The sequence below is a fragment of the Puma concolor genome, chromosome A3 (genome assembly GCF_028749965.1).
Source record: "Puma concolor isolate L17-30 chromosome A3, mPumCon1.1.hap2, whole genome shotgun sequence".
Classification (NCBI taxonomy): domain Eukaryota; kingdom Metazoa; phylum Chordata; class Mammalia; order Carnivora; family Felidae; genus Puma; species Puma concolor.
The window spans coordinates 60,962,998-60,989,100 of record NC_141669.1 but is presented as its reverse complement, the minus strand read 5'-3'; the positions used below and the strand labels follow the sequence as shown (position 1 = coordinate 60,989,100).

The 26,103-nt window shown below is 39.5% G+C and overlaps 2 long non-coding RNA genes across 2 annotated transcripts in view; one reads left to right on the top strand and one right to left on the bottom strand.

The window, feature by feature from the left end:
* LOC147582489 (uncharacterized) overlaps positions 1-26,103 on the bottom strand; it is a 433,267-nt gene that overhangs the window by 229,036 nt on the left and 178,128 nt on the right. The gene's annotated exons all lie outside the window — the stretch shown is intronic.
* On the top strand, positions 21,912-25,560 carry LOC147582491 (uncharacterized). Its single transcript, XR_015249187.1, has 2 exons — positions 21,912-23,708; positions 23,947-25,560. It is a non-coding gene; the product is annotated as an uncharacterized LOC147582491 (long non-coding RNA).

The following is a 26,103-nucleotide window of genomic DNA, read 5'->3' as shown; positions in this document are numbered from 1 at the left end:
TTCAGTTTATAGGGCTTCAGGGAAAAGCACACTTTTAATTTTCAATGATCCCATGTCAGGTGGGCAAGAAATATTGGAAACATTATTTTGGAGGGTTGTAGCCAGACATTAGAGGAAGCAAAGAATTTGGGATTTAGTCCAGTTTACAATGAACAGTATTACAATCTAATATCCACAAAGGTGTGCTATTGAAACAATTTTTTTCTCTCAACAGTCACCCTCATTTCTACCAAAGATAGCCAAATTAAGACTAATTTATTTGCAAAATAAGCCTTGTTCCAATAAACTTGGCCTGATTATTTGCAAAAATTCAACAGGAATAGCAATTTATCATATAGGTTCTTTAAATCTGCTTTGCTGGTACCTTTCACAAGAAGTCTCCAGATTGAACTTTTAGCTGCCAAATAACTTGTCATTAGAACTTTGCTTTCAATACCTATAGCTTTGGGTTACTTTATCTCTTCTCAAGGTCCCTAAAATATCCTGAGGTTCCTGCATCTGCCAGGAATTAACCTTTTTTACTCACTTGGTAAGGCTGCTGGGAACACTGTAAGCAAGGTATCGGCTGATATTTCCAAGGGGCTTTGTTGGTTTTCTAAAGTCAACCTTAGTTTCTTAAATTTGTGTGGTCATATATGAATCTGTGTATATCTCTGAAATATGACATTCCATTCAAAGCCTTGGTAATGTAACCAGTGTTACCAGTTGTGTCCTGTTACAAGGAGAACAGATTCTTACTGAACTGATGCAAATAAACATGTTACCATAAGGGTAAGAATATTCATTAAGAGTTTTTGAATTCTAGAGGAATCCAATAGGGAGAAAAAGATAAATGTTTCAGTTCTGCTTACAAAGGTATAATTTACCAAGTTGTGTAAGGCATGGTTAGATTAAGAGGAAATGTTTCCTTTTTCTGGAAAACTGTTAATGAAAGAACCAGCGCCTGGGTGGCTCAGTCAGTTGTGTCCAACTTTGGCTCATGTCATGATCTTGAATCGATCACGAATTCGAGCCCCACGTCAGCTTTGCTGACAGCTCAGATCTTGGAGTCTACTTTGGATTCTTTGTCTCCCTCTCTGCTCCTCCCCCTCTCACACTCTGTCTCTCTCTCAAAAATAAACAAAGATTAAAAAAATTAAAATAATAAAGAATCAGCAGTATTACAAACAAAAATTGATAAAAATTATATCCATTTTCCTCTGTTTATTCAGTTCCGTGAAATTCAGTTTTTGTTCTCCTTGAACAAGTTCCATTTTCTCTATTATTTCTGGAAATTTTTGTTGAGTTCAGATTTATGATCTTAAAGTTACCAGAAATCCAATAGAAGCATTTTTGCAGAAACACTTTTGTAAAAGCATTAGAGCAAAAGAACAACTGTCTGTAAATGACAAAAGATCGCTTCTGGGCCTTTTGGCGAAGATCAAGTGTAAATGACAAAAGAGTTTAAAATAGCCAGGTTAAAGTCTGATTAGGGTTCATTACAATGCAATTGACACAGAAATTTGGTTATTTCTGTGACATACAGCATTTTAAGATAATAACTAGAATTATGACTGATGAAATTATACTAGAACTTATCTGAATTTTTAGGAATTTTATATAATTTTCTAGAACAGTTATATTAATATTTACTCATAAGATAATAATCCAAAAAAGATGTATCACCATTTATTTGACAATGTTTCTCATGTAATTTAACATATCAAACAAGCCTAGTTTGTTTAATATCTTTTACAAGGGGAGAGAAAAATCTTACAATTTTTCAGCAACCTTCTGAAAAATCCCAGAGTTATTTTGAGGTCAAAAAGGGTTCATTTAGGGTTTAAATTCTGCATAGTTTGTCAAAAATGTCAAAGGTTTTAAAACATTTGGTCAAACAGAATCAGAGATCACTGTGAAACATTACTTAGTTATCCACTTAATCATGGTGACCAAGACTTTGTAGACAAATATAGAAAGTTAAATGATCAGTAAAAGGAAAAACTTAGCTCTTTTAATATTGAGAAGACTCAATTTTCTTAAATAATCAAAGGGCTGATTAAGGCAACATGAAACACATGACATTTTGATAAAACCTAGAATATTTGTTTTCTAGGCAGATTAAGAACAAAGAAAAACTCCTCATAATTTCTTATTATCAAAAGCAGAACAAAGTGTTAAGAAGACTGGCCTTTGAACAGAGAGAAAAACCAAATTTTAATTTTGCACCAGCTTACTTTTGATATTAAAACTCATTTACTTAATTAAGTTCATTCCAATGTTAGTCTCTACCATACACAAAATTTGTTTCTGAAGATTCTTTTTCCATAAGCTATCTACAACTTTTTTTCTACATTCATATTTCATCCCTTTTCCTTTCTCATAACGAGGGTTTTTTTTTTTAAGTTTATTTATTTATTTTGAGAGAGAAGGGAAAGAGAAAGAATCTCAAGCAGGCTTTTCACTGTCAGTGCAGATTCTGATGTGGGGCTTGAACTCACAAACCGTGAGATCATGACCTAAGTCGAAATCAAGAGTCAAATGTGTAACCAACTGAGCTACTCAGGTACCACATAACCAGACTTACTTGAGGACAAATTTATTGCCTTTCCCTTAACAAAAACAGCTCCGTACTTTATAACTTTTCTTACCCAAAACATATCTGACTTGCCTTGTATACAGAGTTGCTTTCCTTATTCAAGTAGTTTCAATCACATATATTAGAATTCTTAACTCTTAGAAACTTTAATTTCTACTGAAAATGAAGTATAAGCAATTATGAATTATCTATTATACCAGCATTCTTCAGATTGACAAATTTATTAATACATTTTATAATTTCTAGAAACATATGCTTCTTTATAATACAGTTTCAGCATAACACAAGACATGTTTACCAACAAACATGAATATCTTTAGTTCCTCTGTAATAGTGTTAAAAAATTCAATTAGTAAATTTGAAGATCTAATTGGCAACATTCATGAATTGAGTAGCATCTCTTTTACCATGTAGAAAGAGCTCTGAGGGGCACCTGGGTGGCTCAGTTGGTTGAGTGACCGAATTCATTTCAGGTCATGATCTCACGGTCCCTGGGTTCAAGCCACATGTTGGGCTCTGTGCTGACGGTTCAGAGCCTGGAGCCTGCTTCAGGTTCTGTGTCTCTCTGCTCCTCCCCTGCTCACATGCTCTCTCTCTCTCTCTCTCAAAAATAAATAAACATAAATAAACTTAGAAAAAAAAAGTTCTGAGGATCTGTGTAAATGGAAGGCTTTTATGGGCAGAAGGACAGTAATTAGTGTTTCATGTTTTATCTTATTTAGAAAGGATTTAGATATTTAATGAATTTAACTTACTATTTAACTTAGCAAAATTTTAAAGTTTCAAGTTACAAAAAGATTTTTGAACTACACATACCATAAAACATAATTTTTTAAATTTTTTTAAAAATTAAGCTCTACACCCGTTGTGCGGCTTGAACTCACAACCCTGAAATCAAGAGTTGTATGCACTATTGATGGAGTCAGCCAGGCACCCCCCATAAAACAATTTTTGCTAAAAAGTTTAGCAAAAAAACTCTTATCTCATGTACACCTATCTAAATCATTTGCTCTCAACAATTATGAAAATTTCACGACATATTAGACAAAATCAGCCACCATTTGAAGTTAGAGATAACATGAACTTATTTGGCTGAGAAACCCAGGTAGAATAAAAAGTTGTGTGTCTGCATTATATTCAATCTTGATAGCTTTAAGACATGTCTATTTTAATTAAACCAACAACTTTAAATTAATTTTAATACCAAATATTTTCCCATATCATGTGAACCTGAAATGCATTTGGATTAAATTTCTATCTTATTTTTGAGAATTTTTGTAAATGCTAAAGTTATATAAGCCCTTTTCTTTAAGCTAATTAAATGAACTCTTTTTTCATATTAATTTTGGCAATACCACTGGAGGTAGAAAAATACCTTATCTATAACACACAGACATAGATATATGTATAGACAAATACAGAGATCTTATAGCTTCTGTTTTTAAAACAATATAAAACTCACTATGTTGTAAGTAACAGTCAGAATAATTTAAGTTTACTTGCTCAGATGGCTTAAGGTTTCTTATTATTTCTGGAGAAGACTTTTAAGATTTGTATTTGTCCCTGGAGTAATCTTAAAGAGGCTGTAGTCTAGAATTTTGGCCCTTTTTGCAGTTTGTGTTTGTAAAAGGCCTCATTTTCTTTCTTTTCTTTTTTTTCCTTTAGTCTTAGGCGAGCATGGGCGTTGTTTTAGATGCCTCCTGGGGTGTTTATATTTCAAAGACATGGTAAGATTTATATCTTCAAGGGACAGAGAAAGAATGCAAGTTCCTCCAAGAAGGACTTTGGTTTTCTAAGGCCAATAATTTGTGAGTTTTTTGAGATAAATAGAGGCAGTTTTAGGATTGGTTAAAAAAAAAGGCGGGGGGGGGGGGTTTGGGGAATAATCGGTGGACTTTGGATTGCCTCTAGCGTTGCATATTTTTAGTTTTGCAAGGATTTGTAAGATAAGGACAGTTGTTTTCATTTTTTTTTTCTTATGTGGAGGACAATTGTATTTCTAATGTCCTGATTTTTTTTACAGTATATGCAAATGACTGAAGGCAAATAGGAAGGGGTCTGAGTGGACTTTGAGTTTTGTTCTAAGTCTAATTTCTGTTCTTCCTTCTTACTAAGGGAGTCCCTAAGGCTAGCTGTTATACCAATAAGACAATGAGAGCTCTCTAAAAAAGAATTTTTTTCTTTCAGATAGAGCCTTAGAGGATCTATCATCTGGCCATTGACAAGTAGGATCTCATCTTAATCTCAATAATGACTTAAACCAATAAGACTTTTTAAGGCTTAACTGTGGATGAAAAAGGCATCCCCAAAGGGGAGTACAAATATGCAGCCCTCACAAAATCCAGAAGGTTCACTCCCAAAGTTAGCCTAAGAAAGATCTAGCCACAGATGGGGTACAACCCACATTTCTTTCAGGCTAAATTAGTGACAAGGAAGGTTGAGATGACAAAGGCCCCTTATGGACTGGAACCCCTTCTGACAAATTCCTCTGAGAACTGGCACAGTTGGACAAAGAGAATGCTGACTGTTGGAGCCACAGCCTGTTGGGCTGCCTGCCAGATTCATGCTGGTATATGCATCCTTCAGTTGGCAGAGACCAAAGAGAATATTTTCATTGGTTATAAAGCTAAGCTTTCAAGACAGAACAAGATGAGAGGAAAGCCGAAACCAGACCTAATGGTTTTCCGTACCTTATTACCAATGACACAGAAGACAGGCAAAAGTAAACAATGACCATCTCTGGGAGGAAAAGGATCAATAGAAAACAAGAATACTTGTAACAGGGGTGCCTGGGTAGCTCAGTCAGTTGAACTTCTGACTCTTGATTTCAACTCAGGTCATGGTCTCATGGTTCATGAGATTGAGCCCGGCGAGCCCCCCCTTAGGGAGTTTAGGATTCTCTCCCTCTCTCTGCCCCTCTCCCACTCGTGCACATGTACAGGTGCACTCTCTCTCTCTCTCTCTCTCTCTCTCTCTCTCTCTCAAACATTTTTAAAAAGTAAAAAATAAACTTAAAAAAGAGTACTCATAACATATTTTTACCAAAGTTTCTATATCCAATGAACTAGTTTCACAGGCATTTTCTCTGCTAATACAAATTTAGATAAAGAAAAGTCCTCTCACCTCTCTCAACTTTCATTAGACCTTGCAGGTAGAGATATAGGATATAGTAAGAATTCTTATAATCTGCCAGCTTTTTGTCAGCAGTCCCAGGATATTTGAGCTACAGCAGTCCCAGGGTAAGCGACATCAAGTCAGTTAAAATTTTATCCTATGAACTAGTTCAGATGCTGGGAAGGAAAATTTTTTCTCTACCCTTCAAGATTCTTTTGGCTGGTCTAAGAATTAAATTGATTTGAGACGGATTAACAAGAGAAAATCAAATTTAATTACTTACATACAAGGACTTCATAGGAATATGAGGCCCTCAGGCAGTCAGGCAATTGAGGTTTATATGGTGCCTAGAGCTAAGGAGAAAGCAGGAGGGGGTCTGGGACTTCAAAGGGAAGGAAAACAATTCACAGGAAGATGAAAAAGCAAATCTTTTTTTTGTATGTTTGGTAAAGAAACATACAGAAGAGGACACAGGAATTTTAACAAACAGACTTTGCCAAGTTCATCCCTGTCCACCACCCATAGTTGATCATATTATGCTGTGCTTATCTATGGTGATAACTCTCCAGAGGAGGTCCTCTATCTAAATTGTTTTAGGCAGTTAGGCAAAAAGTCAAAGTTTCTTCCTGAGCCTTCTTTTCCTTTAAAAAAAAAAGGGGGGGGGGCGCCTGGGTGGCGCAGTCGGTTAAGCGTCCGACTTCAGCCAGGTCACGATCTCGCGGTCCGTGAGTTCGAGCCCCGCGTCGGGCTCTGGGCTGATGGCTCAGAGCCTGGAGCCTGTTTCCGATTCTGTGTCTCCCTCTCTCTCTGCCCCTCCCCTGTTCATGCTCTGTCTCTCTCTGTCCCAAAAATAAATAAACGTTGAAAAAAAAAATTAAAAAAAAAAATCAGCCTAAAATAATCTATATGCCAAAGAGATCTATTTTGGGAGTGGCAGAATTTGCTCCCCTACAACATAAAAAAGAACCTTTGTCCTGTTAGACCACAAGGTTAATGTTCATGCCCCTCAATCAGTTTGTAGGAAGGGGTGGGGGTTCTTTAAAAAAAATCCTCACCTGCTCTTTCCCTCAAAGTAGAGTTTAGTTGTGGAAGACTTAAAGGGGGCAAAGGTTGTTACTCACTACAAAACTGAACTTTGTCCAAAGGGTTTATATTTGCTTTAACCAGTATCAGCCAAAGAATGACACAAGAAGGCAGAGGAGCCATGTAACATTTTGTTCTCTCCTGGTGCCCCAGTCTGATTTGGTTTGGCTGGCCAGGCCAGGGGATAGAGGAGAGGTGTCAAGTCATTTGGGCACAGAGGGGACCTCATACATCAAGAAAGTGCCTGTCTTTGGATCCCCTCTGAGCTGAAAGAAAGCAAATCACTTCATTTGCCTGTTAGTGTACCAGCACTTCACATATGGTCTACAGAGAATTTAGGGAAAAATCTTTTCCCCCAGTATCAGGAAGTAAATAAATAAAGTAAATAGTAAATAACAACAACCAATTAACCAGATAGGCCAGATCCAGGGGCATCTAAGTGGGAAAGCTATCAGACTCACTCAATTGCTGATCCTTCTCTTCATTGATGCTTATGCGTGTACTTTTAGTAAATGGAGAAGGATAATGTGAAAGCTTAACAAATAGTCCCCTTCCCTCTCCCTGTACACCAAGGACCAGTTGAATAAAACGCCAAGGGAATTTGATTCTGAAGATCCCTGAAGAGCTGGAGATCTTCACTGGGGACCTGACCCCAGGAGGATCAACTTACAGACCCAGTGGGCAAGCAGCCCAGGAGCCAATGCTGGAGGGGCAAGACCCAGCAAGTCGCTGCTGCCTTGGGAACCCCAGGAGAGAAGTGGTTGCAGTGTAATCACAGAGGGCCCATCGTTTGTAGATCAAATGCCACACCTAGTTTTGCACCTGGAAGTTTGACCAATTAACTGTGTGCATGTAAGGAGCTGGTTTGAGGAGACAAGTAGTGATTAAACTTTTGTCCTTTCCTTCCATTTTTTTTATCTTATCTTGGAGGACAACTGGAGATTGCTGGTGATTTGTTCCATTTCTCATCCTTTTGTTGCCAGGTGCTAAATCACCCAGCTGCTCAGAATGAAGCAGATGCTCCCAGCTAAGCCAGAAATTTTTGAGAGATTTAAAAATTTTCAAATATCAGAAGCATCACCATAGTCCTAGGAAAAATCAGGACACTATAGGATTTCTTTACTTTCACAGTATTTTTATTTTTCATTATAAATGTAGAGAAGGGAGGTGGAGCATAATCTTCTCAGTGCTTTTCAGAGCCCACTAAAGGTCTTAATCAGGCCTGATACTATTACCTGAGTGCCCGGGCGGGGAAAGTATACGGCTGCCCAAGAGGCCTGGGCCACTAAAGGAGGGACAATTCCAGGAGGAAGAGAGTGCCTCCCATTCCAGGAACTGAGAACCCTGATCTTGGATTTTTGGATGGCAGCTTATGGACTTCAAGGAGTTGTTTTGTTTTGGTTTTAACTTTTTACGAATAATAGATGGATATATTGTGCTTGGGAAGCATTTAAACCTTACAAATTAAAGCTAAAATCCTCTATGACCTGTACTGTCTATTCCTGTTTCCTCCCCTTCCCCAGTAGTAACCTCTGTGGTCACTTTGAGTGTATCTCCTTCCAGTTTTTTAATGATTTTTACCTACTTACATATATGCCTATATTTACAATATTGTTTCATATATTTCTGTGACATAAGTGCAATCACACCGTGTGTATTGTCCTGCAAATTGCTTTTACCCTCAACAACATGTCTTGAGACTGACCAATTAGTACTGCAGAGATCACCAATCTACCAAACTGGTATAAAGAGAACTTCAAAGTGGAAACACATTAGCTACAGAAGATGCTGAAATAAATCTCATCTGAATTTCCCTTATCTGATCAGGATAGAGCTTTACTAGAGTCAGCTGTCAGCATCTCCCCCACCAGCCCCTTGAGACTCCAGGGAGGCATTGATTTGGGCACTGGGACATTCAAAAAAATTGTGTAAACAGGTCTCACCAGAACCTTCCATCCTTTGAAGCCCAAATACTGTAGTGAAAAGCTTTGCACATGCCTTTTTATACAGGTGCAAAGATATCTTAGAAAACAGGAATTGCTGTATCATGGGTTATGCGCTTTTTAGATTCTAGACACTGGCAAATAGGCTGTGGAGTGTGATAACTGTTTACCAACCAGTCTTCTAAAAAGGGGGATGAGGGCTGATTTGTAGCATTTGCCCTTTTTCCATTGTGGGAGTTCTCCCTGCCCTGGCTGATTTCAAACTACTAATGTGACATTAGTAAACTTGGAATTGGGAAGAGATATGTATAATCAATGCTTGCAAGCCAGTGTGAACTGAGTCTAGCACAGTTCCCGGAATCCCTCAAACTCAGGATATGCAAAGAGATATCGGTAAATAGCCCTCCAAAGTAGCCCAACCAATTTACACTTTTGCAAAGAGCGTATGAAAGCATCCATATAAAAGTATCTCAATATTAACACACTTCTTGCCAGTATAATGAGTCAAAAGCAGTATCTCATTTTGCCTTGCATTACTCGGTCATGAGTGAGGTTGAGCATGTTTTCTTTGCTGTTTTTATTTCTTCGTCTGTGAAATGGTCCATATACTTTGCTTGTTTTTCTTTTGAGCTGTTTGTCTTTTTCTTACTGATCTATAGGAAACTTTGCTGTAGTCTGGAAACATATTATCCATCAAGTTTTCAATCTGTTCTAGATAATGAAATTAGAGGAATATTTCCAAATTTTTTCCAGCACCTGATATATGAATATACCCATCAAGGACTGGAACTGAGAGAGGAAAAGTACACCAGAGTTTTGATTGTGTACATCAAACTCTGTGTATACTTGTTTAACATTGTGATAGGGTCAGTTGAACACACACATATCAGTAATACTAATAAAAAGTAAGTACTATGAAAAAAAGCTTATTTGGCTCAAAAAATTGTATTTGTCATTTTTTTTCACAAGCATCTTATCAATCCTCACTTCCCTGGGGGTCACGTAACTCACTGGGCTTTTTTCTTGGGGGCATACACACACTAGCACTTCCTATTCTCACTGAACGTCTCTTGTGAGTCTTCTTACGAGGCCTCATCCCTCATCTACTTTTCACTGTTGGCCCTGAAATGAAAAGATGGAGTGCTTTTCTCACAGGCTGTTTCTCCCTAAAAACAACGGACTGTGCCACCAGCTTGCTATCCTCTAGGGTAAACTAAGAACTCACAATTTTTCTCTGGGCCGGACAGTTCTCAGAATCTCTCAAATGCAAGATGCAGGAGATAGTCCGTTCTTACAAAGGCAGTGCTGTGCAGGTAGGAGGAAACAACATAGAGGTGTTACCTTAGATGGGAATGGTTATCTGCAAAATGCAATTTTGACTGCTTCTCATTTGCCGCTCAGAGCGTTTTCATACTTGAACCAGACATCAAAAGTTTTAAGTTGAAAGGATATTAAAATGGTACCGGCTGGTAATGTAGATGTTAGGGAGGGCAACTCTTGAATTTCTCAATTTCCCTAGCATTCTTACCCTTCCTCCTTTTCCCCACCACAATGCCCAGTACTGGTTTTAGTAATTCTGAAAAAGGATCTTGATTCTTTGAATTTGTACCAAGCTGGAAACAGTAGCTTTGGCAGTATGTTAGAATAGCAGTAGTTCTTAACCAGGGATGGACATCACAATCCTCTGGGAAGTGTCTATTAAACATGTCAAACCTGCTGAATCAGAGTCTGGGTGGAGGGCAGGCACATGTATTTGGCAAAAGTTCAGGAATGATTCTGATGTGCCCTCATGACCAGAACTGCTACTCTATTCTAATGCCATTCCATGACAAGATTCACTCTGAAGACAGACATTCAGAATAGGTGTTTAGAAACATTTACAGCAATTTCACAGAGTATGTCTGTTAATTGTAAGTAACTTTGGGCTTGTATTGTGCCTATCTTTTTCATTTTACATTTTACAAAATTATGTATCTTCCAAAATTTTCAAGCTGTGATAGATTGAAATTTAAAAAGTGTTTCTCTTGTTGGGATGAGCACTGGGTGGTGTTGTATGGAAACCAATTTGACAATAAATTATATTAAAATAAATAAATAAATAAATAAAAATAAAAAGTGCTCCTTCACAGATCGTTTGAGAAGTACTGATCTAGGCTAGTTTAGCTGTGCCTAAGTCAGACAGGCCCGACTAAAAATTTTCTGGTTTGATAGTTTTATTAGGTGAGTAGTTAAGTCCCAGTGACCTCTTCTGGTGGGCTGTTGAGAGGATTAGAGACCAATGAATGTATCTAAAGCACTTAGCACAGTGCCTGACAATAATAGAAGTTATTGGAAGCCCATCGTGGAACAGTTCCTAACAAAACTATCTTCCAGTTGGCTGTCGAGAATACATAGAATCATGGAACGTGGTGAGTGAACCTTTTTATTCAGGCTCATGTATCTTGGTCTAATCAAAACAGGGTGCACGGCATGACAGAAATTTGAGTGACTTCTGTACAACCATGAGTAAGGGGTCTTGTTGGCCATGGCAATTATAGGGCCAAACTCTGGTTAGCAGACCTCCTCCCAACATCTCCTTCCTGCCTTCTCTCTTATATTCCCCTTTCTCATAGTCCTTTTGCCAAAGATCCCAACTGCTTTTCATTTCTTAAAAGCACAGTCTTTTTTGTTCCTGATGGAGGATAAGGAGGTGGGGGGTGGGGGGGTGGGAATTTCTGGCCACTTTAGTCTGGCCTCCTGTTCAAGCATGGAAAAATAACCAGATCATTCATACTGGGCCAATTAACCTCCTGCTGGCATCACTCCTGTGTCCTTGTCATGCTAAAAGAGCATCTGTCCCTTCTTTTGACTTACATTACAAAAAGCCCCTTTCCCTTACCTTCACCTTGGTAGATACATTGTCATTATTACTGGGAGCATTGTGATGTGATATTCAAATATGAGTGTTTTGGCACCAGTGATTTTGGATTGAATTGTGACTCTGCTACCTGTTAGTCGTGTGGCTTAAGAAAAAGTAATTTTTTAATATCATAATTATTAGGAACAGCACAAATTTGAGCCCCTTGGTCTAACCTGAATATTCAGGAAAGTAGAATAAAATCAAAGGCTTTAACCAGCCGTCTTTTCTGGCAGGATCCACAGTTCTTTTGGATAACAGCACAGACCACTGGCTTGGTCTGGCTGTAATTCTGAAATTGTCTGCTTAGGGTTTTTTAATTCAAGGCAATGTGATTTAAAATTCCTCTGTCCCCAGGGGCACCTGGGTGGCTCAGTCAGTTAAGCATCCGACTTTTGAGTTTGGCTTCAGTCACGGTCATGGTCTCACAGTTGGTGGGCTCAAGCCCCCATGCTGCACTGACAGCATGGAACTTGCTTGGAATTCTCTATCACAAGTTATTTCTGGATTTTTTTTTTTTTCATGGATGTCTGTCTCACTTACTGGACTATAAATCCCTAGGAGGCAAGGAACCATATTTGCATTTGCTTACTGTTGTACCCCTGGCACCTAGCATGGTACCTGGCTTCTTGTAGCAGTTAGTAAATATTTATTAGATGAGAAAGGGTGCTGTTTCATTCATTTATTTCCTTTAGGGCAGGAACTGTCTTACTGAGGTTTATGGCCCCAGTATCTAGTTGCTACTGGTTCTTCCATAAAATTTTGTTGCACAAGTACACAAGTTCTTTATGGCATGAGAGAGAAAGACAGGAAGATAGGTCTACATGGAGGCCAAGAAGATGGAAAAATAGATCTCTGTCACCAGTGAACTCTTCTTGCCAAAAGTGTTTAACCTGAATCCAGTCAAGTCTCCAGACATGACTTCTAGTTTGCAGGAAATAAAGAGAAGATAATTTGGCAACACTGTGAAGAAGCAGTCAGACAAATCCAGAAATTGTAGAATATTCTGCAAGACTACTGGCCTAGACAAAAAGCAACCAAAAGAAAAAGATGGGAAGACTATTCTAGATTAAGAGATTGAAGACACATAATATCCAGATGTATTATATAATCCTTGATTGGATCCTGGTTAGAAAAAGGCAATTGCAAAAGACATTTTGAGTACAATTGAAGAAGTTAGAATATGGAGCGTATATTAGATGACACTTTGGAATTATTGTTACTTTTTTTTAGATATATATAGAAAAATGTCCTTATTCTTTTTTTTTTTTTTTAATTTTTTTAACGTTTATTTATTTTTGAGACAGAGAGAGACAGAGCATGAATGGGGGAGGGTCAGAGAGAGGGAGACACAGAATCTGAAACAGGCTCCAGGCTCTGAGCGGTCAGCACAGAGCCCGACGCGGGGCTCGAACTCACGGAGTGTGAGATCGTGACCTGAGCCGAAGTCGGCCGCTTAACCGACTGAGCCACCCAGGCGCCCCAAAATGTCCTTATTCTTAAGAGATGTGTGATAAAATTTTTAGGGATGAAGTGCCATGATGTCTGCAACTTATTTTCAAATGATTCAGCAAAAATAAAATACATATATAGATAAATAGGGTCAAATATTAATAACCACTGAATCTGGATGGAAAGTCAATAAATGGTCACTGTATGATGTTTTTTGTCTATTTATGGTTTATGGATTGGGGGGGCCAGGTTTACTGAAGTATGATTTACATAGGGTAAATTCAAATTTTAAAAATGTATATACTATAAAGTTTATGAATTTTGACAAACACATTTAATCATGTAATTACCATCATAATCAAGATCTAGAATATTTCTATCGCCCTCAAAATTCTCCCTTACCTATTTATAGTCATCCCCTCATCCCAGCCCCACCCCTCGGCACCACTGATCCATTCTCCATCCCTGTAGTTTTTGCCTTTTCTAGAATGTCATATAAATACCTGTGAGTCTGCTTCTTTAACTTAGTACAATAGTTTTGTACATTTGCTGTAACAACATACCACAAACTAGGTGGCTTAAAACAATAGAAATTTATTATCTCACAGTTCTGGATACTAGAAGTCCAGAATCAAGGTGTCAGAAGGGCCATGGTCTCTGGATGGCTTTGGGGAAGAATCTGCACATGCCTTTGTATTAGCTTCTGGCATCACCGGCAATCCTTGGCACTGCATATCTTGCAGCTGCATAACTCCAGTCTCTGCCTCTATCATCCCATGGTATTCTCCCCACGTGTTGGCTCTGTCTTTGCATGCATTCTCCCTGTGTGTCTCTTATAAGGACACCAGCCAATTGGAGCAAGGGCTCACCCTATTCTAGTATGACCTCATCTTAACTAATTATACCTGTAATGACCCTGTTTTTTAATAAGTTCATGGTTTGGGGTGTTTAGTGGTTAGGACTTAATATTTTTTGAGGGTGAGACACAATGGAGCCCACGATGCCTAATATAATACATCTGAGATCCATCCATGTTTTTCCATGTCATCAGTAATTTGTACCATTTTATTGCTATGTAGTATCCCATTGTATGGATCTACCACAATGCTTATCTATTTATCAGTGGAAGGACATTTGATTGTTTGCAGTTTTAGGCAAGTATGAATAAAGCCACTATAAATATTTGCATATGGATTTTTGTGTGAACACAAATTTTCACTATTCTTGGGTAAATACCTTGAGGAGTGGGATGCTTAATTCTTCTATAAGAGACTGCCAAACTTTTCCAAAGCAGTGGAAACACTTTCCATTCCCATTAGCAACATATGAGAGTTTCTATTCTCCACATTTTCATCAACACTTGGTGTTGTTAGTTTTTCTGATTATAGCCATTTCAGTGCATGTGTCATGGTATCTCATTATAGGTTTTAATTTGCATTTCCCTAATGACTGAGGATGTTCAGCATCTTTTCACATGTTCATTTGTCATTTGTATATATTCTCTGGTGAAGTATCTGTTCAAATGTTTTGTCCTGTTTTATTAGGTTATTTGTTGTCTTATCATTGAGTTGTATGAGTTCTTTATACATTCTGGATGCAAGTCCTTTATCAGGTATGTGTTTCAAAAGTATTTTCTCCCAGTCTGTGGTTTGTCTTTTTCTTAACAGTGTCTTTTAAGGAGCATAAACTTTTAATTTGAATGAAGTCCAGTTTACTTTTATGGATTGTTCTTTTGATTTTTGTTGTACATGTTTTTCAACTTTTCTGTGGATTTAGAATTTTTCTTTTTCTTTTTCCTTTTTTTTTATTTTTTTACTGCTGAATAAATGAAACGTTTTATAATAAAAAGTTGGGAGAAAAAGGAAGGTAGAGACAGTGTAAACAAAAAAGCAAACAATTATTAAAAGGCAAACAATAACAAAAAGATAAAGTTCTTTTTTATCACTCTCCAAGTTTGCTCCTTTTCACCCTTCAGTCCTCCACAGATGTATCCCTTTCAAACCCTCTGTTTCTTCTTCAACTTCTTTTTTAATCAATCTCTGAGAGTTGGGGGGAGGAGGGGAATGCTTCCAGAATATACCAGAATTCATGACAGGGAGCTTTAGACCTGTCCTGAGAGGTACGCCTGGGCTAGAGTGGTAATGACCCAGACTTCCTAGCCTCAGCAACTAGAGTTCATTTTGGCCGTAAAATAAATATCCAGTTCTTGTTAAAAGTAAACTCTGAGGGGCGCCTGGGTGGCTCAGTCGGTTAAGCGGCCGACTTCGGCTCAGGTCACGATCTCGCGGTCCGTGAGTTCGAGCCCTGTGTCAGGCTCTGTGCTGACAGCTCGGAGCCTGGAGCCTGTTTCAGATTCTGTGTCTCCCTCTCTCTGACCCTCCCCCGTTCATGCTCTGTCTCTCTCTGTCTCAAAAATAAATAAATGTTAAAAAAAAAAAAAAAAAAAGTAAACTCTGAGACTGCAGAGGGACAGGCAACTCTGCTGGTCTCTGGAGCCTGACTTAGTACTCCCTCAGCCATTATCGAACCTCAGGCAATTGCCAGGCCTCCCTGCCTCAGCCAGACCTAGCAAGAAACTGAAGTTGTGGCCTGAGAGGTATCCCTCAGGACAGCTACTAGTAACTATTCATCTTGTTGCATGCAGAAGTCCTCCAAAACAGAGGATGAGCAGTGGGGATTCCAACCTGTGAACTGGCTTTCTCTCCACCTGCTTTCCCCCTTGTCCTCCTGCTGTACACACCTCTGTCATCTCTCCTTGGCAGAGATTTGTCTATCACATCCTATTCAGAGACTGTTGGTCTCTTTCTCCGTTCACCACCTCTGTGATCCTTTGGAGTTGGTTCCAAGAGACTATAAGAATCTAGGATAGACTCCCTGTAATGTGTTTCCAATGTAGTAGCCCAGGCAGAGAAAGACTTAGGACATTTTTTGGACTCTATGTCATGACACTCTGGTTTCTCTTGTTTTCCCTGCTGCTGTGCCTTATGCTGCCAAAAAGAAAAAGTTGGAAAAAGATGGAATGTTAGCTCAGTTTGGGTACCCATTTTCTGATTCCTGACCTGAGCCTCCATCAGAAGTCCTAGGTTGGCACTGTAATACATTAGATTCTGGATGATTTTTGGAATAGGTCCTTCTGAATGGTCTTTGGAAGACACCAACCTAACTAAAACTATTTTGCATTAAACTCAACATTGTCTGTAGTCCAAAGGAGGCCTCTTCCCAGGAGAAAGTGCCTCTCTTTATCAGGGCCACAGCTAACCTTGAACCCTGCTGGCTGCCTTTGGTAACTGGGTGATAGACAAATGAAAACATTCTCCAATCACTTCCTTATGGTTTTTCTTTGTCACTGGCTTCCCTAAGTTTTCTCTCTGCAGATCAGTCACACCCTGTCGTATGCCTACTTTAGCCACATTGGAGTTTCCCTGTGGCCCATATTCTCTCTTCCCTGTCAGCTTCAGGTACTTCCCCAGCACTGTCAATTCCTGGTCCCACAGTACCTACTGAGTACAGCCAATCTCTACCTCACTATTGGTACATGGTTGCTGCTCCCATTAGAACAGCTGGTTGGCATAGCACTTTTAGAAAGCACCATTAGGGGCTTCTGGGTGGCTTACTTGGTTAGGCATCTGACTTTTGATCTCAGCTCAAGTCTTGATCTGAGCGTTGTGAATTCAAGCCCCAAGCCCTGCATTGGGCTCCACACAGGTGTGTATCCTTCTTATAAGCAAAAGCAAAACAAAACACGCCATTAGACACAATCTTACTTAATGCTCACCCTAACCTTGTGAAGTATGTACTATTATTTCCATTTTTCAGGTGAAGAATCTGAGGCTCAAAGAAGTGAGGTGACTTATTCCCAATAACACAGCTGGTTTTGAGAGCAACAAAACTAGGATTCAAACCCAAGCCCTTCTAAGGAAAATAAGATGTATTTATATCGTTGCTTTTATAAAATATCTGCCTGTTGGGAGAAGAGAACTGGGTGGTAGAGGGGCAGGAATGGCGGGGAGGCTTCCTACTATATACCATTCTGTGAACCATGTTACTGTATTATCCATTTAAACAAACAGAAAAGGGGCGCCTGGGTGGCACAGTCGGTTAAGCGTCCGACTTCAGCCAGGTCACGATCTCGCTGTCCGTGAGTTCGAGCCCCGCATCGGGCTCTGGGCTGATGGCTCAGAGCCTGGAGCCTGTTTCCGATTCTGTGTCTCCCTCTCTCTCTGCCCCTCCCCCGTTCATGCTCTGTCTCTCTCTGTCCCAAAAATAAATAAACGTTGAAAAAAAAAATTAAAAAAAAATAATAAACAAACAGAAAAGCTTGCCCCTGCCTTACTTCTTTAGCCTGATCTACTGACTTCTGTCAGTGCCCAGCTTAATAAGCCACTCAGCTGAGTTCATCAAGGCAATATGCTTCTGGAATTGACAGTATTTGCGGTTTAAAATTCAAGTACTGGTTTCAGCCTTCTCTCATGAATCCATTCTACATTATCTAACACATCCAGTCTCCCTTAGGGGAAAAAAAAAAGATCTATTTCCCTAGTCAAAGCAGACCAGCCAGCAGTTGTCTGGGCATTGCACCTCAGCCAGCCTACTAGGGTGCTGACACTGCAGAGAAGCCACAGCACATCCAGGGTCATCTGCCACTGGAGGATCTGGGATGGTCCGCTGTTCAAGGGATTGAGAGTTTTTTGGCAGGCTGGGGGATTTTTCCCTCTATTAGATTCTTGGTCATATCAAGAATCAAGCTTGATGGGGTTGGGACTTCCAGAATGGCAGAGAAAGGAGCTCAGCAGATCTTCTCCCCAGCAAACAATAATGTAAAAATTAAAGTCTCTGGAAATTGTCCAAAGGGCATACTGCAAATGAAGAAACAGTCATTCAAGAAAATCTACTAAGTCTCAGTAAGAACGGGAAAAAGCTATGGCATTTGAGACATGGGCAAGCTCCTTTACCCCTTCTCCCAGCTTCAGGTTCTGGGAGTTCTACCTCAGGCATGATACTCCTTACGAGTGCAGCCAAGAAGACAGAGGCTCCCCCCCAGCATCTCTCAGTCTGGGATCACAGTTTAACCCCAGGAGGGTTAAGCTGCCAGTTTTCTCACCCCTTTCCCATAGCCTCTTGTTGCAAAAGCTTCATAGCAGGCAAGCAGAGAAGAGGACTGGGTCTCCTTTCCCCAACTTGGTCTTCACTCATAGAAACTGGATCACTCATGCTACTGGAGAGAATGCAAAATGATGCAGACACTCTGAGAATCAGTTTAGTAATTTCTTAAAAACCTAAACATACAAGTACCAAACAACCCAGCAATTGCAATCCTGGGCATTTATCCCAGAGAAATGAAGACATATGTTCAAACCAAAACCTGTACACATATGTTTATAGCAGCTTTATTTGTAATTGCTCAAAACTGGAAACAACCCAAATGCCCTTCAACAGGTGAATGGTTAAACAAAGTGGTACATCCATACAAGGGAATATTCCTCAACAATAAAAGGAAACAAACTATTCATCATGCGACAATCTGGATGAATCTCCAGAGAATTATATTGAGTGGGGGGAAAAAAAACAATCCCCAAAGGTTATACACTGTATTCTCTCATTTATATAACATTCTTGAAATGACAAAATTATAGAAGTGAAGAACAGATTAGTGGTTACCAGAGGTCAGGAAGGGTAGGAGTAGGAGTAGGAGGGAAGTGGGTGTGGCTATAAAAGGGCACATGAGGGATCATAGAGATAATGGAAATGTTCTGTATCTTGACTGTATCAATGTCAATATCCTGATTGTGATATTGTAGTACATTTTTGCAAGATGTTACATGGGGAAAATTGAGTAAAGGATATCTAGGATCTCTCTATTTCTTAGAGCCATATGTGAATCTACACTTACTTCAAAATAAAAAGCTTAATTTTTTAAAAACTGGAAAAGATTTGAATGGACATTTGTCTAAAGAAGAGATACAGATGGCTAGTAAGTACATGAAAAGATGCTCAACACCATGAGTCATTAGAGAAGTGCAACTCAAAGCTGCAGTGAGCTAGGATAGCTAGGAGCAGAGCCAGACAATAACAAGTGGTGAGGAGGATGCAGAGAAATTGGAACCTTTATACACTGCCGGTGGGAATGTAGAAAGGTACAGTTGCTTTTGAAAACAGCTTGGCAATTCTTCAAAATCATAAACTTAGAGTTACCACATGGCCCTGTAATTCTATTCCTAGGTACATCCACAAGAGACATGAAAATATACATTCACCAAAAACTGTTTTTAAACATTAGAAAGGCATGACTGATACATGCCACAACATGGATGAACCTTGAAAACATACTAAGTGAAAGAAGCCAGTCATAAAAGACCGCATACTACACTTAAATTAATTACATTTATAATTATATTTATATGAAATGTCCAGGACAGGCAAATCTATAGAGGGAAAATAGATTAGAGGCTGCCTAGGAGCAATCTGTGTGACTGCAAATGGGGAGAGGATTTTTTTGGGAGAGACTGAGAGTGTCTCAAATTAACTGTTGAGATGGTTGCACAAACCTGTGAACTTACTAAAGAACATTGACTTTTACACTTTAAATGGGTCAATTGTATGGTAAGTGAATTCTATCTCAATAAGACTTTTAAAAAGAAGAAGAATTAAGCTTGAATCCAAGCCGTTTCTCTTCTGCATTATTAAAAAAAAAAAAACATTTTATTTAGAAAAAATTTTGAAGTTACATAAAGTCGCAAGATAAACCAATTACTGAAATTTTGCCTATTTTTAAGATCAAATTCCATCATCAGCTTTGGGCTTTTGTATTCATCAGCTTTTTTGGAAGGTCTTGGTTTCAGATTGTGTTGCTTACTCTATGCCAATGGTTCTCCTTCGGGGCACTTGGCAACATTTGGAGACACTGGGGCCGCTACTGTCATCTAGCGACTACAGGCCTAGGATGCTGCTAGACATCCTACAATGCACAGGGCAGCACTCCCAACAAAAACTTGTCTGGACCAAAATGCAAACAGTATCAAGACTAAGAAACTTGCTGTACTCTGTTAGTGTATTTATCAAAGAGAGACATGTTATCGTCTGGTCAAAATAGTCTGGGGATTTTACTCTTCGATTAGTGTTTTGGAGCATAGAATTTGTGCATCTTTTATGGTTTATTTATTAGTCTTTCAATTGGTTCTCCCACCCTAAACATTTGCCTGTTGCCTAGAAGGGCAGGAGCCAGACATAAAGTGCTACAGCCTCTGAGCAGCTCTATAAACTAATGGGCACTTAAGTATTTGGAAAAGATGATAGGGCCACAGCTGGGAAGTCAGGTGGCAGCATTAACATGGCCCAGAGGGACAGTAAAGCCTGTGGCTTGAGAGATATGGTCCCAGTTTGAGGCACCCATGACATGACACTGGGATAAACTACAACCGTAAAACTTAAAGGATCTAAAAGGTCATTTCAAATGTGTCCTCTTGCTACTGTTTCCCTCATGAAATGGTGGCACTGTGGTCTCTCCCAGAGGCTGAGTGGTTGAGCGGGATAACTACATGCTAGCATATCTCTACATGCAACCAGTCAAGGCTTTTTAGTAGATATGGCTCTCCCAGTTTCACATGGGCCTGTTCAGGGTTTCTCTTACCTCCTGAGAAGATGGGAACCACTAAGGGAATCTTAGGTCTTCTGAAAGACCTTGCACAGGAAGTTGAAAGCTTTCACTCGCCATTACATAGATATATGTGCCATGATGGGACTTGGGTGTGTATGTGAAGGCATGCTGGGCATCTGGTCGTGAACTCCTGAATCCATTATTTCTGCATGTTCCCACAATGTTTTGGTCTCCTGTTCAAAGAGGGCACTCGGTAATCTTTTTTTTTTTATTACTATTTTTTAATGTTTATTTATTTTTGAGAGAGACGTAGTGTGAGTGGGAAAGGGGCAGAGAGAGGGAGACACAGAATCCAAAGCAGGCTCCAGGCTCTGAGCTGTCAGCATGGAGCCTGATGTGGGGCTCGAACCCATGAACCACAAGGTCATGACCTGAGCTGAAGTCAGACGCTCAACCAACTGAGCCACCCAGGTGCCCCAGTAATCTTTAGTAAATATTTGAATCTCTGTTATGTTCCAGGCACTGTATGATGTACATTAGTGGGCAAGGTCCCTAACCTTAGGTAGCATATATTAACAGGAGTACCTCAGTATATATTCATCAGTTCATTTTTCTGAGAAACTAGCTTCATCACATCTTTGCAAGTTATCATCAGAAAGTTTTTGAGATGAATAATGCTTGTCTATTGAAGCAACAGACAGACCATTTTTTAAGTTTTCTAGAAGGGTTAATAGCCATCAGCTAGAGCCATAGACTACTGGAAAATCCTCCTTAAGATGTTTATTTAAGTGGATAAGCCACTAAAAGCTCAGTAATTGAAGAATGAAATAGTGAAATGGAAAATATGGGCATATAAATTGAACCCAAAACTTTGAAGACATCATATGGGAAGGTCAAATGACTTTTGAAAGAGTACTGTTGCATCTGAGCATTAGAAGCTGAGAGCATTCTTTAAAGCAAACTCTAATTGTTGTGGGCGATAAACACTCATTTGACCATATCTGTTTTTTCTGCTCCTTTTTTTTTTTTTTAATTTTTTTTTCAACGTTTATTCATCTTTGGGACAGAGAGAGACAGAGCATGAACGGGGGAGGAGCAGAGAGAGAGGGAGACACAGAATCGGAAACAGGCTCCAGGCTCTGAGCCATCAGCCCAGAGCCTGACGCGGGGCTCGAACTCACGGACCGTGAGATCGCGACCTGGCTGAAATCGGACGCTTAACCGACTGCGCCACCCAGGCGCCCCTCTGCTCCTTTTTTAAACTAACAAGTTTTTGTTCTGTTTTCCTTTTTGTTGTTCGATTTTATATAGGAAAATATTTTAATTTTTAAATGTCTTCAAAGCTTTTTTTTGAATAGGGTTGGGTGTAAATAAATACTTTTTCAAAAAATCAGAGCAGAGTATAGACAATAGATGTCCCCTGGGGTGAAGGTCAGGAAGGGCAGGGGTGGAGAAAGGTATGCCAAGGACAGAAGTCCCCTGACAGCATTATGCCTCTATGAGATCCTGAGCACAGGTTTCTGTGTCATTTCAGACAAAACGGACCTTTGTCTAAGGCATTATTTTTTTCAAAGCCAAATAGTTTTGATACATCTTCTACTCCTTAGATAACTGAGATTCAATACCTGTACAGTTACTGAACTGAACATGATTTTATCCATATTCACAACTCTCAGTAAATGGAACTTCATGCTCTAGCCTTAATACAATAGAAGCTGAGGAAAATGAGAACTTGGATGATAACCTAGGACTCTTCTTTAACAGAATCCAGTAGAAAAAGATAGGATGCTCTCTCAGTTGAAAATCAGTTTCATTTTGCCACAGGTGGGCCTTTGTTAGCTTTGCCCTACTTCTTTGCAAAACACGGGCAGAATCTGAACCCCTTTTTGGAGACCCAGAGGGTAAATGCCATTTCTTTTACCTGGAGTTTCAAATAGCCAAGTCTTAGCCTCTGCTGGATCCAGACTGGAACCAGTAATTTCCTTCCCTTACCCTTTCACAGAGCCGTTGGGTTTTGTTTTGTTTTGTTTTCCCTCTGAACTCCACAGAGATTTCCCTGACACAGGTTCCTGTTAGGGGTTCAGGGTTTATCATCCAACACACATCATTACCAGTGAACTCACAGGGCTTGTCAGAATCACGTGGGAAGAACTGGTATCCTCTCATGCCCTAGCCTTGCCTCTCCAGTCCCTTGCATGCAGGAGCTGGGTCTCCTCCACACTCAAAGAGCCTAACTTGGAGCCAAGCATACAGGAAACATTAGCCAGTTAGTACTAGCTCAATTGTTTTAAGATATTTATGGCTTTCCACGAAAAGTATGTACAGATTGGGGCACCTGGGTGGCTCAGTCGGTTACATGTCCAACTCTTGATTTTGACTCAGGTTACGATCTCCGGGTTTGTGAGTTCGAGCCCCACATCTCGCTGCTCTGAGCCTTTGTGCTGACAGTGTGGAGCCTGCTTGGGATGCTCTCTCTCTGCCCCTGCCCCCCGCCCGTCCCCCACCTCTGTGTCTCGAATTAAATAAATAAACTTAAAAAATAAGTATGTACACATCTATCATAATGACTGAGACAAAATTAGTGATAACACTAAATGCTGGCAAGGATGCAGGAAAACTAAATCACTTCTACATCACTGATGAGAATGTAAAATCGTACAGCCATTCTGGAAAACAGTGTGGCAGTTTCTTACAAACCTAAATATGTACTTCTGACCCAGCATTTGCACTTCTTGAATATTTATCCTAGAGTGATAAAAACCCATGGTCACACAAACACTTATATGTGAACGTTTATAGCAGTTTTTTTCATAATAGCAAAAAAACACAAAAATAACCCACACGTCCTTCAACCAGGTGAATGGTTAAACAGACTTAGGTACTTCTACATCATAGAAAACTATGGAGCAATAGAAAAGGAACAGACTATTGATACACAGAACAACTTGAATGGATCTCAAGGAAATTATACTGAATCTCAAAAAAGCCCATCCTAAAAGATATATACCGAATGGTTCAACTTCTATAACATTTTTTTGCAGTAACATTGTGAGTTTTCTTTTAATTTTTTTTTTTTTAATTTTTTTTTTCAACGTTTATTTATTTTTGGGACAGAGAGAGACAGAGCATGAACGGGGGGAGGGGCAGAGAGAGAGGGAGACACAGAATCGGAAACAGGCTCCAGGCTCTGAGCCATCAGCCCAGAGCCCGACGCGGGGCTCGAACTCACGGACCGCGAGATCGTGACCTGGCTGAAGTCGGATGCTTAACCGACTGCGCCACCCAGGCGCCCCTTCTTTTCATTTTTTAAAATATAATTTATTATCAAGTTAGCTAACATACAGTGTATACAGTGTGCTCTTGGTTTTGGGGGTAGATTCCCGTGATTCATCGCTTTCACACCCAGTGCTCACCCCAACAAATGCCCTCCTCATGCCTATCACCTATTTCCCCCTCTTCCCCGCCCCCCTCAACTTATATAACATTCTTAAAATAACTAGTTTTAGGGGCACCTGGGTGACTCAGTCAGTTGAGTGTCCAACTTTGATTTCGGTTCAGGTCATGATCTCAGGGTCATGGGATCGAACCACACGTTGGGCTCCATGCAGAGCATGGAACCTGCTTAAGATTCTCTCTCTCTCTCTCTCTCTCTCTCTCTCTCTCTCAACTTCTGCCCCTCTCCCCAGCTTGTGTACTCTCTCTCTCTCTAAAATAGAAAAATAAAAAAGTAATAGCTTAGTTTTAGAAATGGAGAACATCTAAGTATTTGCCAGTGACTAGGGATGTAGGGAAGAGTTGCTGGATGGAAATGGATGTGATTGTAGTAGGAGACAAAAGAGATCCCCATGGTTCTTTAACTCTTTTGTATCTTGACTGTGGGTAGTGGATATAAATACCTATTCATGAGATTAAACTGCATAAACACACACACACACACACACACACACAAAAGCTAAACTAAAGAAATCTAAGGGGGTACCTGGGTGGCTCAGCCAGTTAAGCATCCAACTCTTAATTTTGGCTCAGGTCATGTTCTCAAAGTTTGTGAGATTGAGCTCTGTGTTGGGCTCTGCGCTGACAGCATGGAGCCTACTTGGAATTCTCTCTCTCTCCCTCTCTCTCTCTCTCTCTCTCCTTGCCCCTCCCCCAATCTTGTGCATGCACTCTCTCTCTCTCTCAAAATAAATAAATAAACTTTTTTTTAAAAGAAATCTGAGCAAGATTGGTGGATTGTATTAATGTCAGTATTCTAATTGTAATGTTTTGCAAGTTGTTAGCACTGGAGTAAACTGGGTAAGCAGTACATAGATCTTTCTGTATTCTTTCTTAAACCTGCATGTGAATTTATAGTAAATTAAAATTTCAATAGCCATTAATGATAAAAACTCAGGGGGCGCCTGGGTGGCTCAGTCGATTAAGCGGCCGACTTCGACTCAGGTCATGATCTCGCGGTCTGTGAGTTCAAGCCCCGCGTCGGGCTCTGTGCTGACAGCTCAGAGCCTGGAGCCTGTTTCAGATTCTGTGTCTTCCTCTCTCTGACCCTCCCCCGTTCATGCTCTGTCTCTCTCTGTCTCAAAAAAATAAATAAACATTAAAAAAATTTTTTTAAATTAAAAAAATGATAAAAACTCAGCAAACTGGGAATAGAGAGAGACCTCCTCGATCTGACAAAGAACACCTACAAGAGACCTGCATCTATCATCGTGCTTAATCGTGAGAAACTGGATAATTTCCCCTAGGAACAAGGCAAAGATGTCCTCTGTCACCACTCCTATTCAACATTGTACTGAAATTTAAAGCTAGTATGGTAAGACAAGAAAAGGAAATAAAAGGTAGATAGATTAAGAAAGGAGAGATAAAACTATTCACAAATGACAAGAAAATCCCCCCCAAAAAACAACCAAAAAACCCCCTGGAACTAATAAATGAGTATAGCAAAATCACAGGATACAGGGTTAATATACAAAAGTCAATTACTTTCCTATATACCAGCAATGAATTATTGGAATTTGAAATTTCAAAAAACAATTCCCACTTACAATAGCACTGAAGAAATGAAATACTTAAGTATAAGGCTAACAATATATGTATGGGACCTATATGGGGAAAATTAGAAAACACTGATAAAAAGAAATAAAAAATCTAAATCAATAAAATCGAAATCTCAGCAAATTATTTTGTAGATAATGACAAACTATTTCTAAAGTTTATATGTAAAGGCAAAGGACCTAGAATAGACAACACAGTACTTAAAAAAAAAAAAAAAATTGGAAGACTCATTCTACCCAATTTCAAAACTTAATGTAAACCTTCAGTAATCAAGACAACATCCTATTAAGAACCTAAATGTCCACTGACTGATGAATGTTGGATAAAGAAGATGGAATGGAACAATGGAATGTTACTCGGTGATCAAAGAGAATGAAATCTTGCCATTTGCAAC